General features: G+C 37.2%; 1 long non-coding RNA gene across 1 annotated transcript; it reads left to right on the top strand.

Annotated features, from left to right (window-relative positions):
* The first annotated feature begins 7095 nt into the window (after window positions 1-7095).
* On the top strand, window positions 7096-21822 carry LOC132492661 (uncharacterized). The gene is made up of 3 exons (XR_009532843.1): window positions 7096-7222; window positions 20051-20134; window positions 21321-21822. It is a non-coding gene; the product is annotated as an uncharacterized LOC132492661 (long non-coding RNA).
* Window positions 21823-23131: the final 1309 nt, after the last annotated feature.

The following is a 23131-nucleotide window of genomic DNA, read 5'->3' on the forward strand; positions in this document are numbered from 1 at the left end:
CTTTATGAATTGGGCAGCATCTCATCTAGTAAATAGAAGGGCACTTTGAGAAGTTATACAGAGTGGAAGGTTTTTATAGAAAGGAGGGTGGGCAAGAAAGTCATTAGCAAAAGAAAAAAAGGTTATTTGGGACCAGTACTATCTTCTCTTTGTAGGGAAGGGAAGTCTTGAGTTTATCATGCAGATTGCCTCTTCTTCTTGGTTTGGGGGAGATGGAGAGGGCCCCTGTGATAGATTACCACATTGGTGCTGACCAGAAAATTCCAGATTTCTGAATTAAGATAACATTTCTGGTGAAGGTCGAAATTGCAAGTAGGTTAGGTATTAAATATATGCGTGGTATCGTGGGCTTCAGCACAAACGAAACCATTTTGTGTCAGTGGTTTTCCTCCTTAATAGTCACTAATGCAGAACTAGCAGAAACACAACAAAGATTTGTGAAAAAGTAAATGAGTGCCTAACTCAATTGGTCAACTGGTGTAAAGAACGTGGCATAAGAATAAAAAGATCTAGAGAGCAGATGAAAGAAGATTTTGTTTATATTTTTTAAAGGAATGTCTTCTGTGTTTTCAAATTACTGCAAATCTAATCAGCAATGTTGATGTGACTATTAACAATGACGCTTTTTGAAAGGTTAGAGAAAGGAAAAACAAGAAAAAAATAAGGATGTTTGGCATTCTGGATGTTGGCTAAATGGCAATTTAATCACTAAGAACATATTTTATTCTACTGTCATGATATATGGGTAATATATGTAAAGATATATTTATATGTCATACATAATATATATTTCCTTTTAATCACCCCTATTGGGGTACAATTTACATACAACTAATAGCACTCATGTTAAGTGTATAGCACAGTTAGATAAATTTTGACAAATATGTACACTTGTGTAATCACTACCACAATCATGATACAGAAAATTTCCATTACCCAGAAAGTTTCCTTAGGCTCCTTTGTGATCAATCCTCACCTTCCTACAAAAGTGATATGATGATTTGCTTTCAGTGACTATAGTTTTCCCATTCTCAAATTTCCATAAATAGAATCTAACAGTGTGTATTTGGTTCCTGTTTTCTTTCACTCAGCATGTTTTGAGATTCATCCATGTTATGTATATTAATATTTCATTCCCCTTTATTGCTGATGTGAATTACTCATTCACTTGATGATGAACATTTGAGTTGCTTACAGTTTGCAGCCTTAACCTTTATGAAACCATCGGGATTTCCATTAGAATTCTTTAATTTCTTACCCAATTCAATGGTATGATTTGAAAGTTATCAGAAGCCTGCACTTGTCAGAAAGTCTTTAGTATGAATCTTCCTGAAGATGAAGCATTTTTGCAAAAACATCTATGAATGATAAAAAGACTTAAAAAGACACAGTTAAAGAGCTGGTTAAAATGCAATTGACAAAAAAAATTTTGTTTACTTCTGTAACATACAAATTTGACATATTCAAATTTTAGAAATTTTATTTAATTTCATATAACATAAGAATATCTAGGGGCCTCCCTGGTGGCGCAAGTGGTTGAGAGTCCGCCTGCCGATGCAGGGGATACGGGTTCGTGCCCCGGTCTGGGAGGATCCCATATGCCGCGGAGCGGCTGGGCCCGTGAGCCATGGCCGCTGAGCCTGCGCGTCCGGAGCCTGCGCGTCCGGAGCCTGTGCTCCGCAACGGGGGAGGCCACGACAGTGAGAGGCCCGCATACCGAAAAAAAAAAAAAAAAAAAAAAAAAAAAAAGAATATCTATATTAATGATATTTAGTATAATCTAAATGTATAACCTAAGGAGGTTGGAGATACATTTATCTCTAATCAATTGACAGTGCCTCCCATAACATATCAAATAATCCTAATTAGTTTAATATCTCTCTTTGAGATGACTTAGGGGTCCTCTGAAACATCCCAAAGCTATCTAGAGGTCAAAATATCTTTCATTAGGATTCTATCCTTGAGAAGTTTATCCAAAATGTTAAAAAGTTTCAAGGCACTTGGTCAAATAGGATTACAGATCACTGTGAAACAATGCTTATGCATTTAACCAAAGTTACAATGAAAGATTTTAAAAGCAAGTACAGAAAGTTATAACAGATTATTTAAAAGGTAAAGAAAATTTACAATCTGTAATCAAAAGCAAATCAATATTCCAAGAAAACTTTTTTCTCTTAACAGAGAGAGAATAAAATTTTAAGTTTTTGTACCACTTTACTTTTAATCTTAAAATTCATTTACTCAATTAAATTCATTCTAATCTTAGTGAGTCCTGACAACACATAGAATTTCTTTCTAAAGATTACTTTTTCCCCAGAAATCTACAACTTTCTATATTCATATTAACTTGCCCTTTATTTTATTTCCTATTTAGAAATAACCAGCTTTAAGACAAAATTACTTCCTTTTTCTTTAACAAAATAAATTCCTATTCTTCATACCTTCTTTTAATGAAAACACACATCCTATTACCCTGTATACTAAAATGTTCTCATTATTTCTAGTGGCTTTAATTACATATTTAATTAGAATTCTCAAGTCTTAAAAACCTAAATTCCTAGTGAAAATTAAGAAGTAAGCAATTATGAGCTGTTCTTTACATTAGCGTTCTGTAGATTGGCAAATTTATAAATAAATGCTATTTATAATTTCTAAAAATATGTGCTTTCTTATGGAAAATGTCTCAGTGTGACATCAAACATGTTTATTAATAGTCTTAAATATCTTTACTTTCTCTGTAAAAGGAAGCCAATGTTTAGTAATTAATATTTCAGTATATTATTTTATTTGGAAAAGACCTCGATATTCAATGAATTCTCATCATTTAGCTTAATTTAGTTAAACTCTAAAATTTCAAGTTACTAAAACTTCCAGAAAAGCTATTTTTAAGTAGACATTCCTAAAACATAATTATTCCCAGAGTTCACCTAAAAACTCTTGCCTCATTTACCTCTGTTTTATTCACTTGTTCTCAAAAATTATGTTTAGATTACCCAAGAAAACTTTATGAGACATTAGACCAAGTCAGCCATTATCCCAAATTTAATACTGAATATTTTTCAGATCACATGAATCTGAAATTCATTCAACTTAGTTTCTTTTATATTTCTGAGAATTTCTGTAAGTGCTTAATTTCCTTTAAGTCAATTAAATAGAGCTCATTTACAAACTAACTTTGATAATACCATCCAAAGGAAAAGAGATATATTTATAAGGTACACATGGACATACATACATTCCAGACAAACAGAGATCTCACAGTTTTCCTGCCTGAGTATAAAAAGGACTCTTCTCCCTTTTTTCCCCCTCAGTCTCAGGAATTGGCGATGGTATAGACAAGAGTGAGTGAGAGTACATTAGAGCCAGGGTAGAACATTTACATTTCAAAGGCACAGGGAGAAAAATGTAAGTTCCTCCTAGTAAGATTTGTTTCCTTCTGGTCAGAATAGTGAAGAGATACTTTTAACAAGCCAGCTTTTTCATATGCAAAAACGAGTTTTAGAATGTCAAAAAGTGCCCCATCTGGGTCATTATTCTCCAGAGCCTAAAGAATACTGTGACCACATGATTTTAGAAAAATATCACCTTCTCCTTTTCATGGGTATGAGCCCATGAAACTAAGAGCTAAGAATTTCCCAATTCTGTAAAATACACCGTAGGGAATATAAGATGAAACAGAGCTCTGATTACCCATTCTCAGTTGTTTATGGCTGGTAATCTTAAAATCTCAAACAAACAAACAAATGTAGTCTCTCAGGGTTTCAAACTCCTAAGCCCAAAAGGGAAAATCCCAACAAATGTTTAGCCACTGACAGACCCAGATGGCTAAGAGAATGAATACCCTGGTATTATCACACACAAGTTCCACTACTTACTAGAGAAATCTCAACCAGCAAAGCATGAGTCTTTTCCCCTTTACCACAGAAATCAAAAGTGCCATGGGCCAATGATGCCTGGTCAGTGGCAAGTGTTCAGGGCCATCTCTGAGACAAAGGTGCTCAAGCAGCTGCTGAGTCGTATCCATGAGCTGCCACTGGTCAGGGGCCAGTGTGCTATGGTTGAGATGCCCACTGGGGATGGTGACCCCTTCATGGTTGCCAAAATTATTGCCAAACCAAACACAGATTCACTCACCCAATGCAGAGCAAAGCCAATCTACTGATACCAGTCGTGGTGAAGCAAAGTACAGTGTTTATTTGCAGAATGCGAAGTAAGGATAACAGGCAGCTAATGCTCAAAAGACCCAAATTCCCTGAAGACTTTTGGGCAAGTGTTTCTAAAGGCAACATTAGGAGTGAGGGTCTCAGGGTGAATTATCAGTTCATGGACATTCTTTTGATTAGTTGGTGGAGAGGTGACAGGGTGATGTTTTGGGAACCTTAATCATCAGCCTTCTTGTTCCAACCAGTCTGGGACCTACATGCTTGTGATCAGCACGAAGTCAAATCCTCCATCAGGTGGACAGCCTTAGTGTCTCCAAAAAACACTCAAGTGTCGTGGTCCAAACGTGGGTTGGAAAAGAATTTCCAGACACAAGGCAGAATGTAAAGATAGAATTTATTAGAGGAAAGTGTCTCTGCCAGAACAGCAGGCTGATTTCCTAGTAGTCTGGGAGAGTCGACCCCAAACATGTGCTATTGATCACTTTTCATAGCCAGAAAACAAAGGAATGGTTCAAGGTGAAAATTTCATTTACTGATTGGTCGAGGCACATATACTTTCCTTCTATAGAGTGGCAGTGGGACAGGGAAGATGCCTTTTCTTATTTGGGACAGGTCTCATCGCCCAGCTGGGCTCAGGAATTTCATAACCATCACAACATGGTGGGGAGGGCAATTAAGGGTCTGATAAGGGGTGTAACGCTGACACTTTTTCAGAGAGGGTTGTCCTTTGTCCTTGAAGCACCATTGTCCTTGGAGCACCACATCAAGGATATGTGTCAGACTGTTATCTATAGCCCTTGAGGAGAAAGGGATATAGACAACACTGTTTTTCAATCTATTGTTACTTTTCTTGCTTGACTGCTTTTCCTTTGTTTCTGAATTTGGTCAGTTCTATAATCATTAACTGCTCTTTGGAAATCAAGGGAGGCCTAGGAGACTAAAGCTTTTTTCTACAAACAAGAAGCAGGGAACACTGGGAGTCTGTCACTGGGAAAGCCCCACAGGATTCTACTCAGTTTCACAATCATGAATAAAGTTGTTTCTATGAACGTTCATGTACACATTTTGTGTGGACATATTTTTCTCATTTAAATTCCTAGGGGGTGAAATTAGGGGGTTGTATTAATGCCGAACTGTTTTCCAAAGTAGTACATCATTTCACATTTTCTTCAGGAATGTATGAGACTTCTGGTTGTTCTCCATCCTTACTAACATTTGATGCTATCAATCTTTTTAATTTTAGTCATTCTAGTAGATGTGAAGTTATTTGCATTGTGGTTTTAACTTTTCTCTGATGACTAATAATGCTGAACATTTTAAAATGTTGCTTATTTACCATTCATGTATCTTCTTTGGTTAAGTGTCTTATTAAATTTTTTGCCTAATTTAAAATAAATTGTTTGTCTACTAAGTAGTCTTTTAGTAAAAACTGGAAAAGAAGCAAGTTTGGCTGGATTACAGAAAACAAGGGGGGAGAGTGGTAGGAATGAGGCCAAGAGAGACATGGGAGAAGGGGAGAACAGATCAAAAAGGACTTTGAGGCCTTGGTGAGAACTTTGGATTTATTGTAATTAAATTGAATTCAATGGATGATTTTGAGTATAGAGTGGCACAATCAGGCTTAAATTTTAAGGGACCACTTTGGCAGCTCTGTGAACAGGCCAGAGGAACAGGAGTAAACACAGGATAAACTAGGAGGTTATTGCAGCAGTCAGAAAGAGAGAAACTGGTTAGCTGCAGTTCTGAATGACCTTTCCCCTCACTCTTGTTCCTGACATTCCAAACTGCATAATTTCAGATGTGGAAGACTGAGAAATTCCCTGGATTTTCTCAACAGAATATTGACTTACTCAAGGCCTTTAAGTGGAACACACTCTACTGAGGGTTGAGAGACAGCTGACAATAGTGGCCTACTTAGCTTAACTCCGTGGTTATGGTTGTTAGTTGTGGTTGCAATATTATGGTTGTGTGACTCTTTGATTAGTATTCACTTTCTCCATCTTGGAATATAAGTTTGATGAGGATGGAAAAATGATCTCTGTTTTTAACTCACCACTGTAGCCTCAGTTTGAGCACAGTGCCTGCCAATTAACATTTAGTCAATGGGTTTTTTGGTAGGGGAGTGAATGTGTGTATGTGTGAGGGAGAGAGAGAAGAGGGGCAGAAACAGAGAGGGGAAGAGACAGACATAGGGACAGGGGAACAAGTCCATATTGCAAAAGAACAGGACAATATTTTCTGTGAGTAGAATGCTCAGAGCCTGTGTACCGTGTTCTTTTCTACTTTCTCAGGTTAGATTTATCACTTCATACATTTTCTTTATTTTATCCAAAATGAATCCACATTTTTTTTCTTATAAATATAAAGAAAAAGATTTTTGGGGGGGGGAAATTTTTAATGTCTCACTACAATTCAAGTACCATACATGTCTCTTTCTATTATTTGTATATCTTGAAAATATACCAGCATTATTGTCTAACACAAAGGAGGCACTAAATAAAAGTTTTTCTTTGAAACATTGGTACTATAAATTATAAGAGACAGGAGCCATGTTTTCACAGCTCTGTTTCTTGAGCACCCAGCCCAATAGTATTCTGGAGATGCAATAACAATCACCATGAGCACAGGTCACTGCTGACAAAGGGACTTGCTTTCTCTCTAAACCATTTGACTTTGTTGGTGCCCAGGGCAGGATGCTCCAAAATATGCCTCAGTGGAATATTACTTTGAATTAAAGTTACTGAAGAAATGACTGATGCAAGAGAGACACACTGACCTTCCTATCTGTCTCCATGAAAGCAGGAAATTAATATCTCATGTGAATGGTGCCCTCCCTGTACCAGGATGTAGAAAGACATCATTAGCACCAGAGATAGGGAATGTAGGGTCAAGAAGAATGTATAAACCTTGTTACTTCTTTAACTCAAGAAGGTTGGCAGGGACATTTCTTCCTCCTCAACAGCTGACAAGACAACCAGGAGGCTGGCTAAACCCTGCTTCCCACCACAAGACTGCTGCAGCTGAGAGATCCTAGGACACATGACAAAGGCCAGCAGAAGGTAACATTTCTTATCTCCTCAACTTCCCAGGCCTGTAAGGTCTGGTGGGAGGGAAAGTGCTTAAGAGTCTCCTTTTCTCTATCTCTAAATTTAGATTAGCAGAAGAAAATACTTATGGAGCAAGATCCTTGTGACACAGAAAATTTGGTTTTTGGAAATGAGTAATCTCGTCTCAGTTTTTCTTAATCCTTTCCTCCCAGAGATAGTCACTGTTTTTCTTTGTCTCTGTCTCCTGAGTCATGTTTCATAAGAAGAAAGAACCATAGGGCAGAATACAGGCATAGGCCCTATAAGCCTGCTGTTTGAGACAGCCTCACAGACTGGTGAGTTAACAGTTCTCTCCAGTCCAGTGTCTATTAAGACAAACGTTGCTGTCAGTCCTCTATATAAAAACTGGATGAGATTTTTCCTTCTGTATTTTTCTATGTCCTGAGAGTTTGGCTTTTTGTCCAGTGAGAATATTCTCTCTGGTCTCCACCATCTGGATGGTGTATTTACTGGGGTGCATCTGGTAACCAGTTGAATTGACTGGGGTTCTGAGACACAAAGTCATAAACAGCACACTCTAGTCTTGTTGTGCCAGCTGTCAGAGGAGTTTGTCTTAAGGGGACCCAGTCCATAAGGGGCCTTTGTTGCTTCAACCTTCACTGCCTTGTTAGTGTTGGAAAAGTCCCATTCCAGCAGCATATGCCTGATGCCACAGATTAGTAGGTTTGGGATCAGAGGTGCCTCAAATTCCCAGGAGAGACCAGGGACACAGTTTGCATTATACCACCCTTACTGCCTGTGCAATGAAGGCCTTTGCTTTCTTAGATTATCCTTGGAAATGAATTTTCACATTATAGGGGCTATATCATCTGTGCTCTCTCCATCTGAAAGTATGCTTATTTCATCCATGGTAAGGATTTATTCTAAGCCTGAAAATTACCTCTGGGTCGTTCCATAAAAAGCCTTACTGATTTGAGTCACTATTTGAAATTAATGAAAGGTCTTACTCCTCAATGGCCAGATGATGTATCCTTTAAATTTGTTGTATTTAAAAGATTACCTTTTTGAGAGCTCTCATCATAAACAGCTGTCATATTGGTATTTATGGAAGGATCAAATTGAAAGGAAAAATAATGTATAACAGCTAGCCTTAGGGAATCGTTATTAAGATGAAATAACAGAAATTAGACTTAAAATAAAGATCCAACGTGAATTCCCCTTTTTAAGAAAAATTTTAAAAATTGCCCCATCTCCTCAGCAATTCCTTAGGCTCTCCTACAAATAATTAGGAAAAGATCAGTTGGCAGCCAATATTCAAGAGCTAATAGAAACAATTATGTTTGTCTTCCAAATCTCTACAAAACCAGAAATGCAACTTAGGAACAAGTCAAGGCCCATTTATCTTCACCAACCCTGAAACCTATTGCTCTCAAATTCTTGTAGATATTATAAAAGTTGAGGATAATTGGAGCAAAATTGTCCTGTACTTAAGAAGAAAAAGTTTTTAAAATAATAATTACCCTGAGACTTATGATAATAGAAAAATACACTCCAAAACTCACAGAAGAAAATTTACATTTTTTTCTCTGTCCCTTAAAGTTATAAATCTTACCATGTCTTTGAAATGTAAACACAGCCACATTGCCTGAGACTGAGCCCAGATTATCTCAATTGTTAGATCCTCAAACTAAAATTTAAAGAAAAAAAAAGAAAGAGGTTTTTTTTTAAACAAAAACCACCAAAAAAAACCCTCTCTTGCTCAAACTCTAAATCACAGTCTCCTTAAAATTGTTTATCAAGGGCAAGTACACTTAAAGGGCAAGAAGACTTAAAAGTCTTCTCCATAACTAATAAAAGACTGTAGCTATCTGAGTGAGTAAACTTAAATTTTTCAAATTCACATGATCTAGGATAATTTTTGGTAAGTAAAATCTAGTTCAGGTTTAATGGTTTAATTAATACAGACATATCTTAAGAGTTATCAGCATTAAGTATAATAGCTTTATGCTATGTAGTTTTACTAAAAGTCAAATAAGCTCATGTTATCTCTTTTACAAAATTTCTCAGAAAAAAAGTAATAATAATAATAATTTAAGATGATGGCTAACACTACTTTAACATCTTATGAAATTGTCATGAGTAATCTGAGTGATTGTTAAGAACAAATTAATTAAATAGACATAAGATAAGAATTCTGTTAGGTAAACTTTTTTTAGCAATAATTGTTTTTGCTATGTCAACCTAAATAGTTTTCTAAATGCCTTTGATAAATTGTACCCTTAGAGTTTTGCTAAGTTAAATTAAATGAATTGAATGTCTAGATCATTTCCAACTAAGACAAAATACTGAAATATTAATTGCTGAACGAGTATAAGTTTACCTACTTTTGACCTCTTATTACACACTAAATATGTTTGGTTCTATTAGTAAACATGTCTTGTGCTTCATTAAAAGCTTGTACTATGAAGTAGAATATGTTTCTAGAAATTATGAAATGTATTTATAAGTTTGCCAAGCCACAAAATACTTACACAGTTAATAATTTTTAACTTTATCTTTACAAAAAAATTAAAGCTTCAAAGGATTAAGAATTGTAAATAATATATGTGGTTAAAGCTACTAGGAATTATAAGGAAATTAGAATATGTTTTGGGGTAAGAAAAAGTGTAAGGTATGGAGATGTTTTTGTTAATGTAAAAACTTTGTTAAGTGATTTTTGTCCTAAAGCTGGTAACTTCTAAATGGGAAAGAGAACAAGGGACAAATCAAAATGGACAGAGAAAGTTGTAAGAGGTTTGTTAAAAAGGAATCTTTAGAAAGGAATTTTATGCGTAGTCAGGTCTAAGATTAGAATGAATTTAATAAAGTGATTGAGTTTTAATATCCAAAGTAAGCTGGTAGAAAATTAAAGTTTGTTTTTTCTCTCTTTTTGCAAAATTTTCTTAATTATTGGTGTGCTCTTAATGAGAAATTGTAAACAAAGACTTTTTTTTACATTTAATGTAATCTGTCTAGCAAAACAAATATTGTACATTTTGTCTTGATGAGTCTTTGATAATTTTGAAGAAAAACTGAGTGCTTCCAATATTAAAAGAGCTAAGTCTTTTTACACTATTTAACTATCTGTATTTACATGTGAATCTTTGTCACTTTGATTAAATTGATAACTAAATATTAATTCACAGTGACATATGATCATATTTGACAAAGTGTTTTAAAACATTTTTATTTTTGAAAAAGTAGATTTTCCCCCAAGTCAAATTCTAAATGAAGTCTTATTGACCTAGAAATAACATTCAGGTTTTCCAGAGGCCCCTTGGAACACCTTAAAAGATTTGTTTTATCTTATTAGAAAAGAGAGCTATGAAACTCATTAGGCTTATTTGGTATGTTACTTACATGGGAAGCATTGCTAAATAAATGATCATAAACTCTAGGTTATATCATAAGGGTGAATGTTATTAATATAAATGTTCTGGAAAGTATATGAAATTCCTAAAATTGGATATGTCCTAGTATAATGTTATCAGTCATAATTCTAGTTATTATCTTAAATGTTTTGTGTCACAGAGATAAATTTTCTTGTCAATTCCATTAGAATGAATCAAATTTTTAGTAATGGATATTTGTCTTTTATTACTTAGACAATGGTTTTACTCAGATGCTTTTACAAAAGCTTCCTGAAAATGTGTTTCATGTTCAGAGAAATTCATGGAAACGGATCTAACAAGTATTCTAGAACACAAGTTTCTGATGAATTTCAAATCATTACACTGAACTAAGAATTTACAAAACCCTAATGGAGAAATTGACGGTTTCATAAAACTTCTAACAAAAGACCAAACAAAACAAGAAGTAATTACATGGGACTAAGTAAACTGAAGAAGATGGTTATAATATTTTATGATTTTAAAAATAAATTTATTTATTTTATTTATTTTTGGCTGCATTGGGTCTTTGTTGCTGTGTGTGGGCTTTCTCTAGTTGCAGCGAATGGCAGCTACTCTTCGTTGTGGTGCGTGGGCTTCTCATTGCAGTGGCTTCTCTTGTTGTAGAGCATGGGCTCTAGGTGCATGGGCTTCAGTAGTTGTGGCTCGTGGGCTTTAGTAGTTGTGGCTCATGGGCTCTAGAACGCAGGCTCAGTAGTTGTGGCACGTGGGCTTAGTTGCTCTACGGCATGTGGGATCTTCCTGGACCAGGTCTCGAACCCATGTTCCCTGCACTGGCAGGCAGATTCTTAAACACTGTGCCACCAGGAAAGCCCCATTTTATGACTTTTTTTTCGTGGTACGCGGGCCTCTCACTGTTGTGGCCTCTCCCGTTGCGGAGCACAGGCTCCGGACGCGCAGGCTCAGCGGCCATGGCTCACAGGCCCAGCTGTTCCACGGCATGTGGGATCCTCCCAGACCGGGGCACGAACCCGTGTCCCCTGCATCACAGGCAGACTCTCAACCACTGCACCACCAGGGAAGCCCTATGATTTTTACATTTGAAACAATGCTGGTTTTTTTTTTTAAATTTTGTTTCTCCAAATGTAGGAAAATTTGTTTTTCTCTCTTAAGCTTAGAGCAGTTTGGTAAATTATACCAAAGCAAAATTGAATCATTTGTCTTTTTCTCCCTACCCGATTCCTCCAGAATTCAGAAGCTTTCAGTGAACATTCTTATTTTCTTGGCAATATAGTTATTTGCATAATTTCAATAAGAATCTGTTCTCCTTATAATAGCACATAATTGCAAACATTGATTATATTACTAAAGTTTTGCCTAGAATGTCATATTTGAGAGAGATATACATAAACTTAGGTTTGACCAAACAGCTTTAAGAAACTAAGGTTGACTTCATGGAGCCAATAAAGCCCCTTGGGAAAATAGTGTGGTACCTTGCTTAGAGTTCCCAGCAGCCTTACTAGCTGAGTAAGGAAGGTCACTTCCTGGCAAATGCAAGAACCTCAGAATATTTGGGGGACATTGAGGAGAAGAATTCACCCAAATCTATAGATGTCAAATGATTGGCTTGGCTTCTTAGCCTCAAGGGACTATTAAAAGTTTAATCTGGAGATTCCTTATAAAAAGTTCCAGCAAAGCAGATTTAAAAGAGCCTATATGGGAGATTTCCCTCAAACCCTGGAGATATTCTGCAGAGATAGTGGTTGACCAGAGGTAAAGCCTGAAGTCCTTAATGAATTTCAATCAAAATTGAACTTTAAGAAGCCAGAACTCCTCACAGTGACATTCAGGAGAGAGGGTAGAGAGAAAGATGGCAGAGTAGAAGGATGTGAGCTCACCTCCTCTCAGGAAACCACCCAAATCACAACGAACTGTGGAACAACCATCAACAAAAAAGACTTGAACATACAAAAAAGACATTCTACATCCAGAGACAAAGAAGAAGCTACAACTAGATGGTAGGAGGGGTGCTTTTGTGATATAATCAAATCTCATACCTGCTGGGTGGGTGACCCAGAAAGTGGAAAATAATCATCATATCACAGAGGTTTTCCCACAGGAGTGAGAGTTCTGAGACCCACGTGAGGCTCCTCAGCCTGGGGACATGGCAATGAGAGGAGGAGATCCCAGAGCAGTTGATCTTGAAGGCCAGTGGGACTTGAGGGCAGGAGCTCCACAGGATTGGGGGAAAGAGACTCCACTTTTGGAGGGTGCACACAAGGTTTCATGTGTACTGGGACTCAGGGCAAAGCAGTAACTCCATAAAACCTTGGGTCAGACCTACCTGAGGGTCTTGGCGGGTCTCCTGGGGAGGAAGAAGTTGGCTGTGGCTCACTGTGGGGGCAAGAACACTGGTGGCAGAGGACCCAGGGAATATTTTTTGGTGTGAGCTTTCCTGGAGGTCACCATTTGGGCACTGAGACCTGGCCCCACCCAATAGCCTGCAGTCTCCAGTTCTGGGATGCCTCAGGGCAAACAACCAACAGGGTGGGAACACAGACCCTCCCATGAGCAGACAGGCTGCCTAAATTTATTCTGATCGCACAGCCGCCTCTAAAAACCACTTGACACAGCCCTGCCCACCAGAGGGAGAAAACCCAGCTCCACTCACCAGTGGGCAGGCACCAGTCCCTACCACCAGGAAGACTGCACAAGCTCCTGGACCAACCTCACCCATCAGGGGGCAGGCACCAGAAGTGAGAGGAGCCAAGATCCTGCAGCCTGAGGATAGGAGGCTAAAAACACAAAAGGCAGAGAAATGTGTTCCAGATGAAGGAACATCATCAAACTCTGGAAGAACACCTAAGTGAAGTGGAGATGATAGGCAATCTTCCTGAAAAAGAATTCAGAGTAATGATAGTAAAGATGATACAAGTAACTGGAAAAAGAATGGAGGCACAGACCAAGAACATAGATGAAAGTTTAAACAAAGAGCTAGAAGTTTTAAAAAACAGAGATAAACAATAACTGAAATGAAAAATACTCTACAAGTAATCAATAGCAGAATAAATGAGGCAGAAGAATAAATAAGTGAGCTGGTAGACAGATTGGTGAAAATCACTGCTTTGGAACCGAATAAAGAAAAAACATGAAAACAAATGAGGACAGTCTAAGAGACCTCTGGGACAACATTAAATGTGCCAACATTCACATTATAGGGGTCCCAGAAGGAGAAGAGAGAGACAGAGGGGCTGAAAAAATATTTGAAGAGATAATAGCCAAAAACTTCCCTAACATGGAAAAGGAACAGTCACTCAAGTCCAGGAAGCACAGAGAGTGAAATACAGGGCAAACCCAAAGAGGAACATGCCAACACACATGAATGAAATGGACAAAAATTAAAGACAAAGAAAACATTAAAAGCAACAAGAGAAAAACAACAAATAACATACAAGGAAACCCCAGTAAGCTTATCAGCTGATTTTTTCAGCAGAAACTCTGCAGGCCAGAAGGGAGTGGCCCAATATATTTACAGTGATGAAAGGCAAAAACCTACGACCAAAAATACTGTACCCAGCAAGGCTCTAATTCAGACCTGACAGAGAAATCAAAAGCTTTATAGACAAACAAAAGCTAAGAGAATTCAGCACCATCAAACCAGCTTTACAACAAATGCTAAAGGGACTTCTCTAGATGAAAAAGAAAATGCCACAACTAGAAAAAAAGAAAATTATGAATGGGAAAGCTCACCATTAAAGGCAAACATACAGTAAAGGTAGGAAATCATCCACTCACAAATATGATATCAAAACAAGCAATCATGAGAAGAGGAGAGTACAAATGCAGGATATTGGAAATGCATTTGAAATTAAGAGACCAGCAACTTAAAGCAACTTTTCATATATATATATATATATATATATATATATATATATATATATATATATATATATATACATTCTGCTATATCAAAACCTCATGGGAAATGCAAACCAGAAATCTACAATAGATACACAAAGAAAAAGCAACCCAAATGCAACACTAAAGATGGTCATCAAACCACAAGGGAAGAGAACAAAAGAGGAAGGGAAGAAAAAAGAGCTACAAAAACAAACCCAAAACAATGAACAAAATGACAGTAAGAACATACATATTGATAATTACATTAAAAGTAAAGAGACTAAATGCTCCAACCAAAAGACATAGACTGGCTGAACAGATACAAAAGCAAGAACCATATATATGCTGCCTACTAGAAACTCACTTTAGATCTAGACACCCACACAGACTGAAAGTGAGAGGGTAAAAGAAAGGTATTCCATACAAATGGAAATCAAAGGAAAGCCAGCGTAGCAATAGTCATATCAGACAAAATAGACTCTAAAATAAAGACTGTAACAAGGACCAAGAAGGACCAAGACACTGCATAATGATCAAGGAATCAATCCAAGAAGAAGATTCAACAATTGTAAATATATATTCACCCAACATAGGAACGCCTCAATATATAAGGCAAATGCTAATAGCCATAAAAGGAGAAATTGACAGTAACACAATAGTATTGGGGGATGTTAACACCCCACTTTCATCAATGCACAGATCATCCAGACAAAATCAATATGAAAACACAGGCCTTGAATGATACATTAGACCAGAAGGACTTAATTGATATTTAGAGAACATTCCATCTGAAAGCAACAGAATACACATTCTCCTCAAGTGCACATGAAACATTCTCCAGGATAGATCACACGCTGCGCCACAAAGTGAGCCTTGGTAAATTTAAGAAAATTGAAATCATATGAAGCACCTATTCCAAACACAATGCTATGAGATTAGAAATCAACTACAAGAAAAAAAACTGTAAAAAACACAAATACATGGAGGCTAAACAATATGCTATAAGCAACCAATGTATCACTGAAGAAATCAAAGCAAAAATTAAAAAATACCTACGAATGAAAACAAAAACATGAAGATCCAAAACCTATGGGATGCAGCAGAAACATTTCTAAGAGGGAAGTTTATAGTGATAAAATCTTACCTCAGGAAACAAGAAAAATCTCAAATAAACAGCCTAACGTTATACGTAAAGCAACTAGAGAAAGGAGAACAAACAAAACCCAAATTAAGTAGAAGGAAAGAAATCATATAGATCAGAGCAGAAATAAATGAGAGACAAAGAAAACAGTAGGAAAGATCAATGAAACTAGAAGCTGGTTCTTTGAAAAGATAAACAAAATTGATAAACCATTAGCCAGCATCATCAAGAAAAAAATGGGGAGAGCTCAAAGCGATAAAATTAGAAATACAAAAGAAGTTACAATGGACACCACAGAAATACAAAAGCTCATAAGAGACTACGACCAGAAACTATATGCCTGTAAAATGCACAACCTAGAAGAAATGGACAAATTCTTAGAAAGGTACAACCTTCGAAGACTGAACCAGGAAGAAATAGAAAATATGAACAGACAAATCACAAGTCCTGAAATTGAAACTGTGATGAAGAAACTCCAACAGGGCATCCCTGGTGGCGCAGTTGTTAAGAAACCACCTGCCAAGGCAGGGGACACGGGTTCGAACCCTGGTCCAGGAAGATCCCACATGTCACAGAGCAACAAAGCCCGTGGGTCACAACTACTAAGCCTGCTCTCTAGAGCCCACGAACCACAGCTGCTGAGCCTGCATGCCACAACTACTGAAGCTCACGTGCCTAGATCCCATGCTCTGCGACAAGAGAAGCCACCGCAATGAGTAGCCCATGCACCACAATGAAGAGTAGCCCCTGCTTGCCACAACTAAAAAAAGAAAGCCTACATACAACAACAAACACCCAATGCAGCCAAAAATAAAATAAATAAATAAATTTACTTTTTAAATTTATTAAAATTTATTTTAAAAAAAGAAGCTCCCAACAAACAAAAGTCCAAGATCAGATGGCTTCACAGGTGAATTCTATCAAGCATTTAGAGAACACTAAACACCTGTTCTTCTGAAACTATTCCATAAAATTTCAGAAGAAGAAACATTCCCAAACTCATCCTATGAGGCCATAATCACCCTGATACCAAAACCAAACAAAGGTACTACACAAAAAGAAAAAATAAGTCAATATCACTGATGAACATAGACTCAAAAATCATTTACAAAATACTAGCAAAGTGAATCCAACAACGCATTAAAAGGCTCAGACACCATGATCAAGTGGGATTTATCCCAAGGATGCAAGGATTTTTCAATCTCCACATATCAATCAGTGTGATACACCACATCAATGAATTCAGTAAAGTCACAGAATACAAAATTAATACACAGAAATCTCTTTCATTCCTATACACCAAAAACAAAAGATCAGAAAGAGAAATTATGGAAGGAATCCCATTTACCATCACATCAAAGAGAATAAATACCTATAAATAAATCTACCTAAGGAGACAAAAGACCTGTACTCTGAAAACTCTAAGATGCTGATGAAAGAAATCGAAAGTGACACAAACAGATGGAGAGATATACCATGTGCTTGGATTGGAAGAATCAATACTGTCAAAATGACTATACTACTTAAGGCAATCTACAGATTCAATGCAATCCCTATTAAATTACCAGTGGAATTTTTTTTTTTAGATTTTTTTCATGTGGACCATTTTTAAAGTCTTTATTGAATTTGTTACAATATTGCTTCTGTTTTATGTGTTGGTTTTTGTTTTTTTGTGTGTGTTTTTTTGGTTGCATGGCATGTGGGATCCCAACTCCCTGACCAGGGATCGAACCTGCATCCTCCTCATTGGAAGGTGAAGTCCCAACCACCGGACCACCAGGAAAGCCCCCACCAATGGCATTTTTCACAGAACTAGAACAGAAAATTTTAAAATGTGTATAGAAACACAAACCCCCAAATAGCCAAATCATACTATGAAAGCAAAATGGAGCTTGAGGAATCAGGCTCACTGTCTTCAGACTATATTACAAAGCTACAGTAATCAGTATGGTACTTGCACAAAAACAGAAATATAGATCAATGGAACACAATAGAAAGCCCAGAAATAAACCCACACAACTATGGTCAATTAATCTATGACAAAAGAGGCAGGAATATACAATGGAGAAAAGACAGTCTCTTCCATAAGTGGTGCTGGGAAAACTGGACAGCTACATGTAAAAAAAATGAAATTAGAACAATTTTCTAACATCACAGACAAAAATAAACTCAAAATGCATTAAAGACCTAAATGTAAGACTGGATATTATAAAACACTTAGAGGAAAATCCAGGCAGAACACTCTTTCACAGCAGCAATATCTTTTTGGATCCACCTCCTAGAGGAAAGAAAACAAAAACTAAAATAAACAAATGGGACCTAATCAAACTTAAAAGCTTTTGCACAGCAAAGGAAACCATAAACAAAACAAAAAGACAACCTACAGAATGGGAGAAAATATTTGCAAATGATGAGACTGACAATGGAATAATCTCCAAAGTATACAAATAGCTCATGCAGCTCAATATCAAAAAAGCAAACAACCCAATCAAAAAATGGACAGAAGATCTAAATAGACATTTCTCCAAAGAAGACATACTGATGGGCAAAAAGCACATGAAAATCTGCTCAACATCGCTAATTATTAGAGAAATGCAAATCAAAACTACAATGAGGTATCACCTCACACCAGTCAGAGTAACCGTCATCAAAAAGTCTACAAACTGTAGACTACAAAAATGTTGGAGAGGGTGTGGAGAAAAGGAGTCCTCCTGCACTGTTGGTGGGAATGTAAATTGGTTCAACCACTATGGAGAATATTATGGGATTCCTTAAAAAACTAAAAATAGAAGTACCATATGATCCAGCAATCCTACTCTTAGGCATGTATCTGGAGAAAATTATACTTCCAAAAGATACATGCACCCCAGTGTTCAGTGCAGCACTATTCACAATAACCAGGATATGAAAGCAATTTAAATGTCCATTGACAGATGAATGGATAAAGAAGATGTGGTACATATATACAATGGAATATTACTCAGCCATAAAAATGAATGAAATAATGCCATTTGCAGTAACATGAATTGACGTAGAGATTATCATACTAAGTGAAGTAATTCAGAGAAAGACAAGTATCATATGATATCACTTATCTGTGGAATCTGAAAACATGATACAAATGAACTTAATTACAAAAGAGAAACAAACTCACAGACTTAAAAAACAAACTTATGGTTACTAAAGGGAAAAGGTATGGGGAGGGATAAATTAGGAGTTTTGATTCACATATACACACTACTATATATAAAATAGATAATCAACAAGACCCTACTGTATAGCAAAGGGAACTCTACTCACTATTCTGTAATAACCTATATGGCAAAAGAATCTGAAAAAGAATGGATATATGTATATGTATAACTGAATCATTTTGCTGTACACCTGAAACTAATTCAACATTGTAAATCAACTATACTTCAATATAAAATAAAAATTAAATTAAAAAAAGAGATGAACAAAAGAAGTGTCTTCCAATGCAAGGATCAGATCAAAGAACATGAATGGAATATTCCTACTGGGACGATTAGGAGGATAACACATGCTTGGTAGGTGCAGAGCCTGTTCACTTATCCTCTGACTTTCCTTGTTCCCTTTCTCCACTACATCCTATTAAGCAGATAAAAACTTTGAGAAAGCTGCCTCTTCCTTCACCAATGCCAAGAAGGACAAACTCAAAGAGCCATTTTCTGTCTGTCTTCCTCTGATGTTGCTTCTTCATGTTTGAGCTATTGGGAGGAGAGAGAGGCAATAAATTCTCTTAATAAAAGCAAAAAATAAAAATAAAAAATAAGCCTATATGGTCAGTCACAATCCTTGCTATACTTATATAAATAAGACCAAGTTTATTGAATCTAGACTTATTTTGCAAACAAATTTGTCTTAATTTGGCTATCTTTGATAGAAATGAGGGTGATTTTAGAGAGAAAAATTATCTTTCGATAGAAACCAAAATACGTATTGTGGATATTAGATTCTAGTGCTATTAATTTTCCTTGAAGTTTTGTTAATTACCTGAAAACTGGACTGTGTCCTGAATTTTTCTAGTTTCCTCCACTACCTGACTACAACTCTCCAAACTAGTGTTTCCAAATTTTCTCCCACCCTTTTAACTTGGAATCATTGAAACTAAAACTGCCTTTTTTTCTGAAGTCCTGCATACTGAAGGTAGATATCTTAATATAAACTTCAGAGAAATCTCCACAGCAGCTCATGTTTAGACAGTCTTCTTCGTTCCTGTTGCTATATGGACCACTCAGAAAGTTTACCTGAACATCTGATGGACATTCAAACTACAAAAGATGCTTTAACCCTGACATTTAGAGATCTTCTCAACTGTCTACCCTCAGAACTCAAAAACTGGTATGAAATTTGCCTCCATTATTAACCATTGTTTTTTTGTCTCCATAGCAATGCCTCTTATTCAATACCTGATTGCTTGTACAGTCAGCTTAACTTCTACTTGGAAATACTGCTTTGGAAGAGAAAATTAAGGTAAAATGATCATATGGATGGACTCTAATCCAAGATGACTTGTATCTTTATAAGGGGGGAATACTAGAACACAGACATGCACAGACTGAGGGGCAACCATGTGAGGACACAGCGAGAAGGTAGCCATCAAAGGAGAGAGACCTCAAAGAAACTAAACTTGATACTTTGATCTTGGACTTCTAGCCTCTAGAGCTATGAGAAAATATATTTTTGTTGTTTAAGCCACCTAGTAGCCAGTGTGGTATTTTGTTATGGCAGCCCTAGCAAACAAATACAATCACTATTAGGGAAAAAAAAAATCATGTGCTTTGTTATTCCAGTAGAATGATTTTAACACTGATTACTTCTTACCTTGAGATTATAAAAGACAGTGATAAACATTACTGTAGAGTATATATGAGTTGTGTCCTATGAAACAAAGGTAGTTAACAAACACCTCTCAGCTGTAGATGATGCCCTGTGTTCATCTGATCAGCAAGAGGACATGAGTGGAAGGGAGAACCTTTTCTGCTTCAGACAAGCAACTTCCTGGGTTACCCTGAGTACGACAAAGAGGGCCATTGCTTGGGGACCAGGTCTCCAAGCAGTCACAACAGGCCTCAGGAACCCACAAGAAAATTGTGAAGGAAGAATATTACTAGCCAGGCCCATATGAATCTTTTCCTCCGATCACTGCTCTTTTGTGAAAAGTTCTTCCAAATACACATTTTTGTCCCAAAATATCATGTTGGATGCTCGCTACTAGGAGCAAATTTTTCTAGCATCTCTGTTGGATGAATTTTCACACTTGCAAAATCACTCAGAAAAGAGTTCATCCTCCCAACACCTCCCCTGCACCAGTGTCCCCCTAAACAGCATCTGACCACAATATGAAGGAACTTACCTCCCAGGTAAACAGGTGCTTGAATGTGATTTAATTATCTCTGCATCCTCTCCCTGGTCTCCCTGTGAAATCTAGTCACCTCTTTGCATTAAAGCATTTCTGTGGGAAGCACTGTAAGGTGCTGGCTATTCTCAATTCTGTCCTGCTGGTTTCTCTGAAGTGCCTAGAAGCTGTCCTCTCCACACACAAACTGTTCTGACAAACTTCATTTGAATGATTTGGATTTTAATTCTCAATTTGCTTCTGTTCCTAAGCCTTAAGGCTTTTTTTTTTTTTTTTTTTTTTTTTTTTTTACCAATTCAGAAAAAAGCATCATTAAAAAAAAGACAAGGTTGGGCTTCCCTGGTGGCGCAGTGGTTGAGAGTCCGCCTGCCGATGCAGGGGATACGGGTTCGTGCCCCGGTCCGGGAAGATCCCACATGCTGCGGAGCGGCTGGACCCGTGAGCCATGACCGCTGAGCCGGCGTGTCCGGAGCCTGTGCTCTGCAACGGGAGAGGCCACAACAGTGAGAGGCCTGCATACCAAAAAAAAAAAAAAAAAAAAAAGACAAGGCTACTCGCAGATCTAACATGCTAAGCTTTAACTTAGTACGTTCTTAGGACTGATGTTTTCCAAGGAACAAACTTTCTTGTTTCCTGTGCAATAATAAAGGTTTGTTATAAAAGTTAAGTACAAAAAGTGAGAAAAAATAAAAATAGTGGTATCTTCACAGTTGAGTTCTTAACATATTTTCTGATATATGTAAAAAGAGAAAAATTGGCAAAATGAGTACCAACATTTTAAAAAATAAGAATTAAGCCTAAATCCCTGGATTTACCAATTTTATAAAATAAGAAAGTAACATTTTATAGAATACAATTTTATGAAATATGATTTTATAAAATTTGTTTAGCTAAGTAACAAATGATTTGCCCACAAAACAGATTTAGCAGGTGGAGTCCAGGGGGCACATTCTACAAAATAAATTTATTGACACTGTAAATGGTTACTAGCATAAAATTGTGGTGGGAATAAAAAGGGCAGTGACCTTCGTCCTGAAGTTTAGGAGTGATCCCTGAATTGAGAGATATCTGAGTTGAAGTGGTCACTGGAAACAAATGGTAGAGACAAATCACAGAGAGCACACTGTATCAATTCCAGCTTCTGGACTCAGAGAAGGAAGGAAGAGCTTCAGATTTCATTGCAGAGAATGAGGCTGAGAAACTTTAAAATCAGATGCTTTTTCCCAGATCCAGGGGGCCAGCTAATGCACAAAAATGCTTAAAGCCACATAGGTATGCCACCTTTATTTCCTAGAGAAGATGTTAGCATTTTCTAAATCCTCATCTACCGTGCCTGGCATGCATTATTTTATAGCTTTCTGGAAGTTTCATCAGCACCACTTGTATATTTGTAGTACGATGTGTCTGTGGAGAGTAGAGAATGCAGATCCGGGCTGGGGGCAACGGACTCTTCTAGCTACCACAGTGAGTGGTGCCCCTGCAAACCTGAGTAAGGAAGACAACTTGCCTTTGGGTGGGTAGTGTTACAATCTGCATGTCTAGGGGCACAAATGTAAAGACTGACCCTGTTCTGGGAATGATTATGATTCTGACTGACCTCAAAGGGGTAATGATGAACCCCCTGGATCATCAGGATCTGGATGTTCCCTACTTTTTCCATGGTGTGATCATGACAGAAAGTGTGGCTGTAGATATCTGGGAACATTTCCAGAAATGTCCTCCTGTAGGAGTTAATTATAAAGTAAATGTGCATAAAAGAGAAAATAATATTGAAACCTATCAAGGGGAGTAGATCTTAAGGGTTAATATTGTAGATGGACTACTTTGGAAAAAATCTTTTTCCCTTGGAGTATTAAGAAGTCATCGCATAATTGCCATCTCTCCACATTTTGTTCTAGAGTGCCTGGTTTCTTTTTTCTTTTTTTTTTCTTTTTTTTTTTTTTGCGGTATGCGGGCCTCTCACTGTTGTGGCCTCTCCCGTTGCGGAGCACAGGCTCCGGATGCGCAGGCTCAGCGGCCATGGCCCACGGGCCCAGCCGCTCCGCGGCATATGGGATCCTCCCAGACCGGGGCACGAACCCATATCCCCTGCATCGGCAGGCGGACTCTCA

Source organism: Mesoplodon densirostris, chromosome 6 (genome assembly GCF_025265405.1).
Source record: "Mesoplodon densirostris isolate mMesDen1 chromosome 6, mMesDen1 primary haplotype, whole genome shotgun sequence".
Lineage (NCBI taxonomy): Eukaryota > Metazoa > Chordata > Mammalia > Artiodactyla > Ziphiidae > Mesoplodon > Mesoplodon densirostris.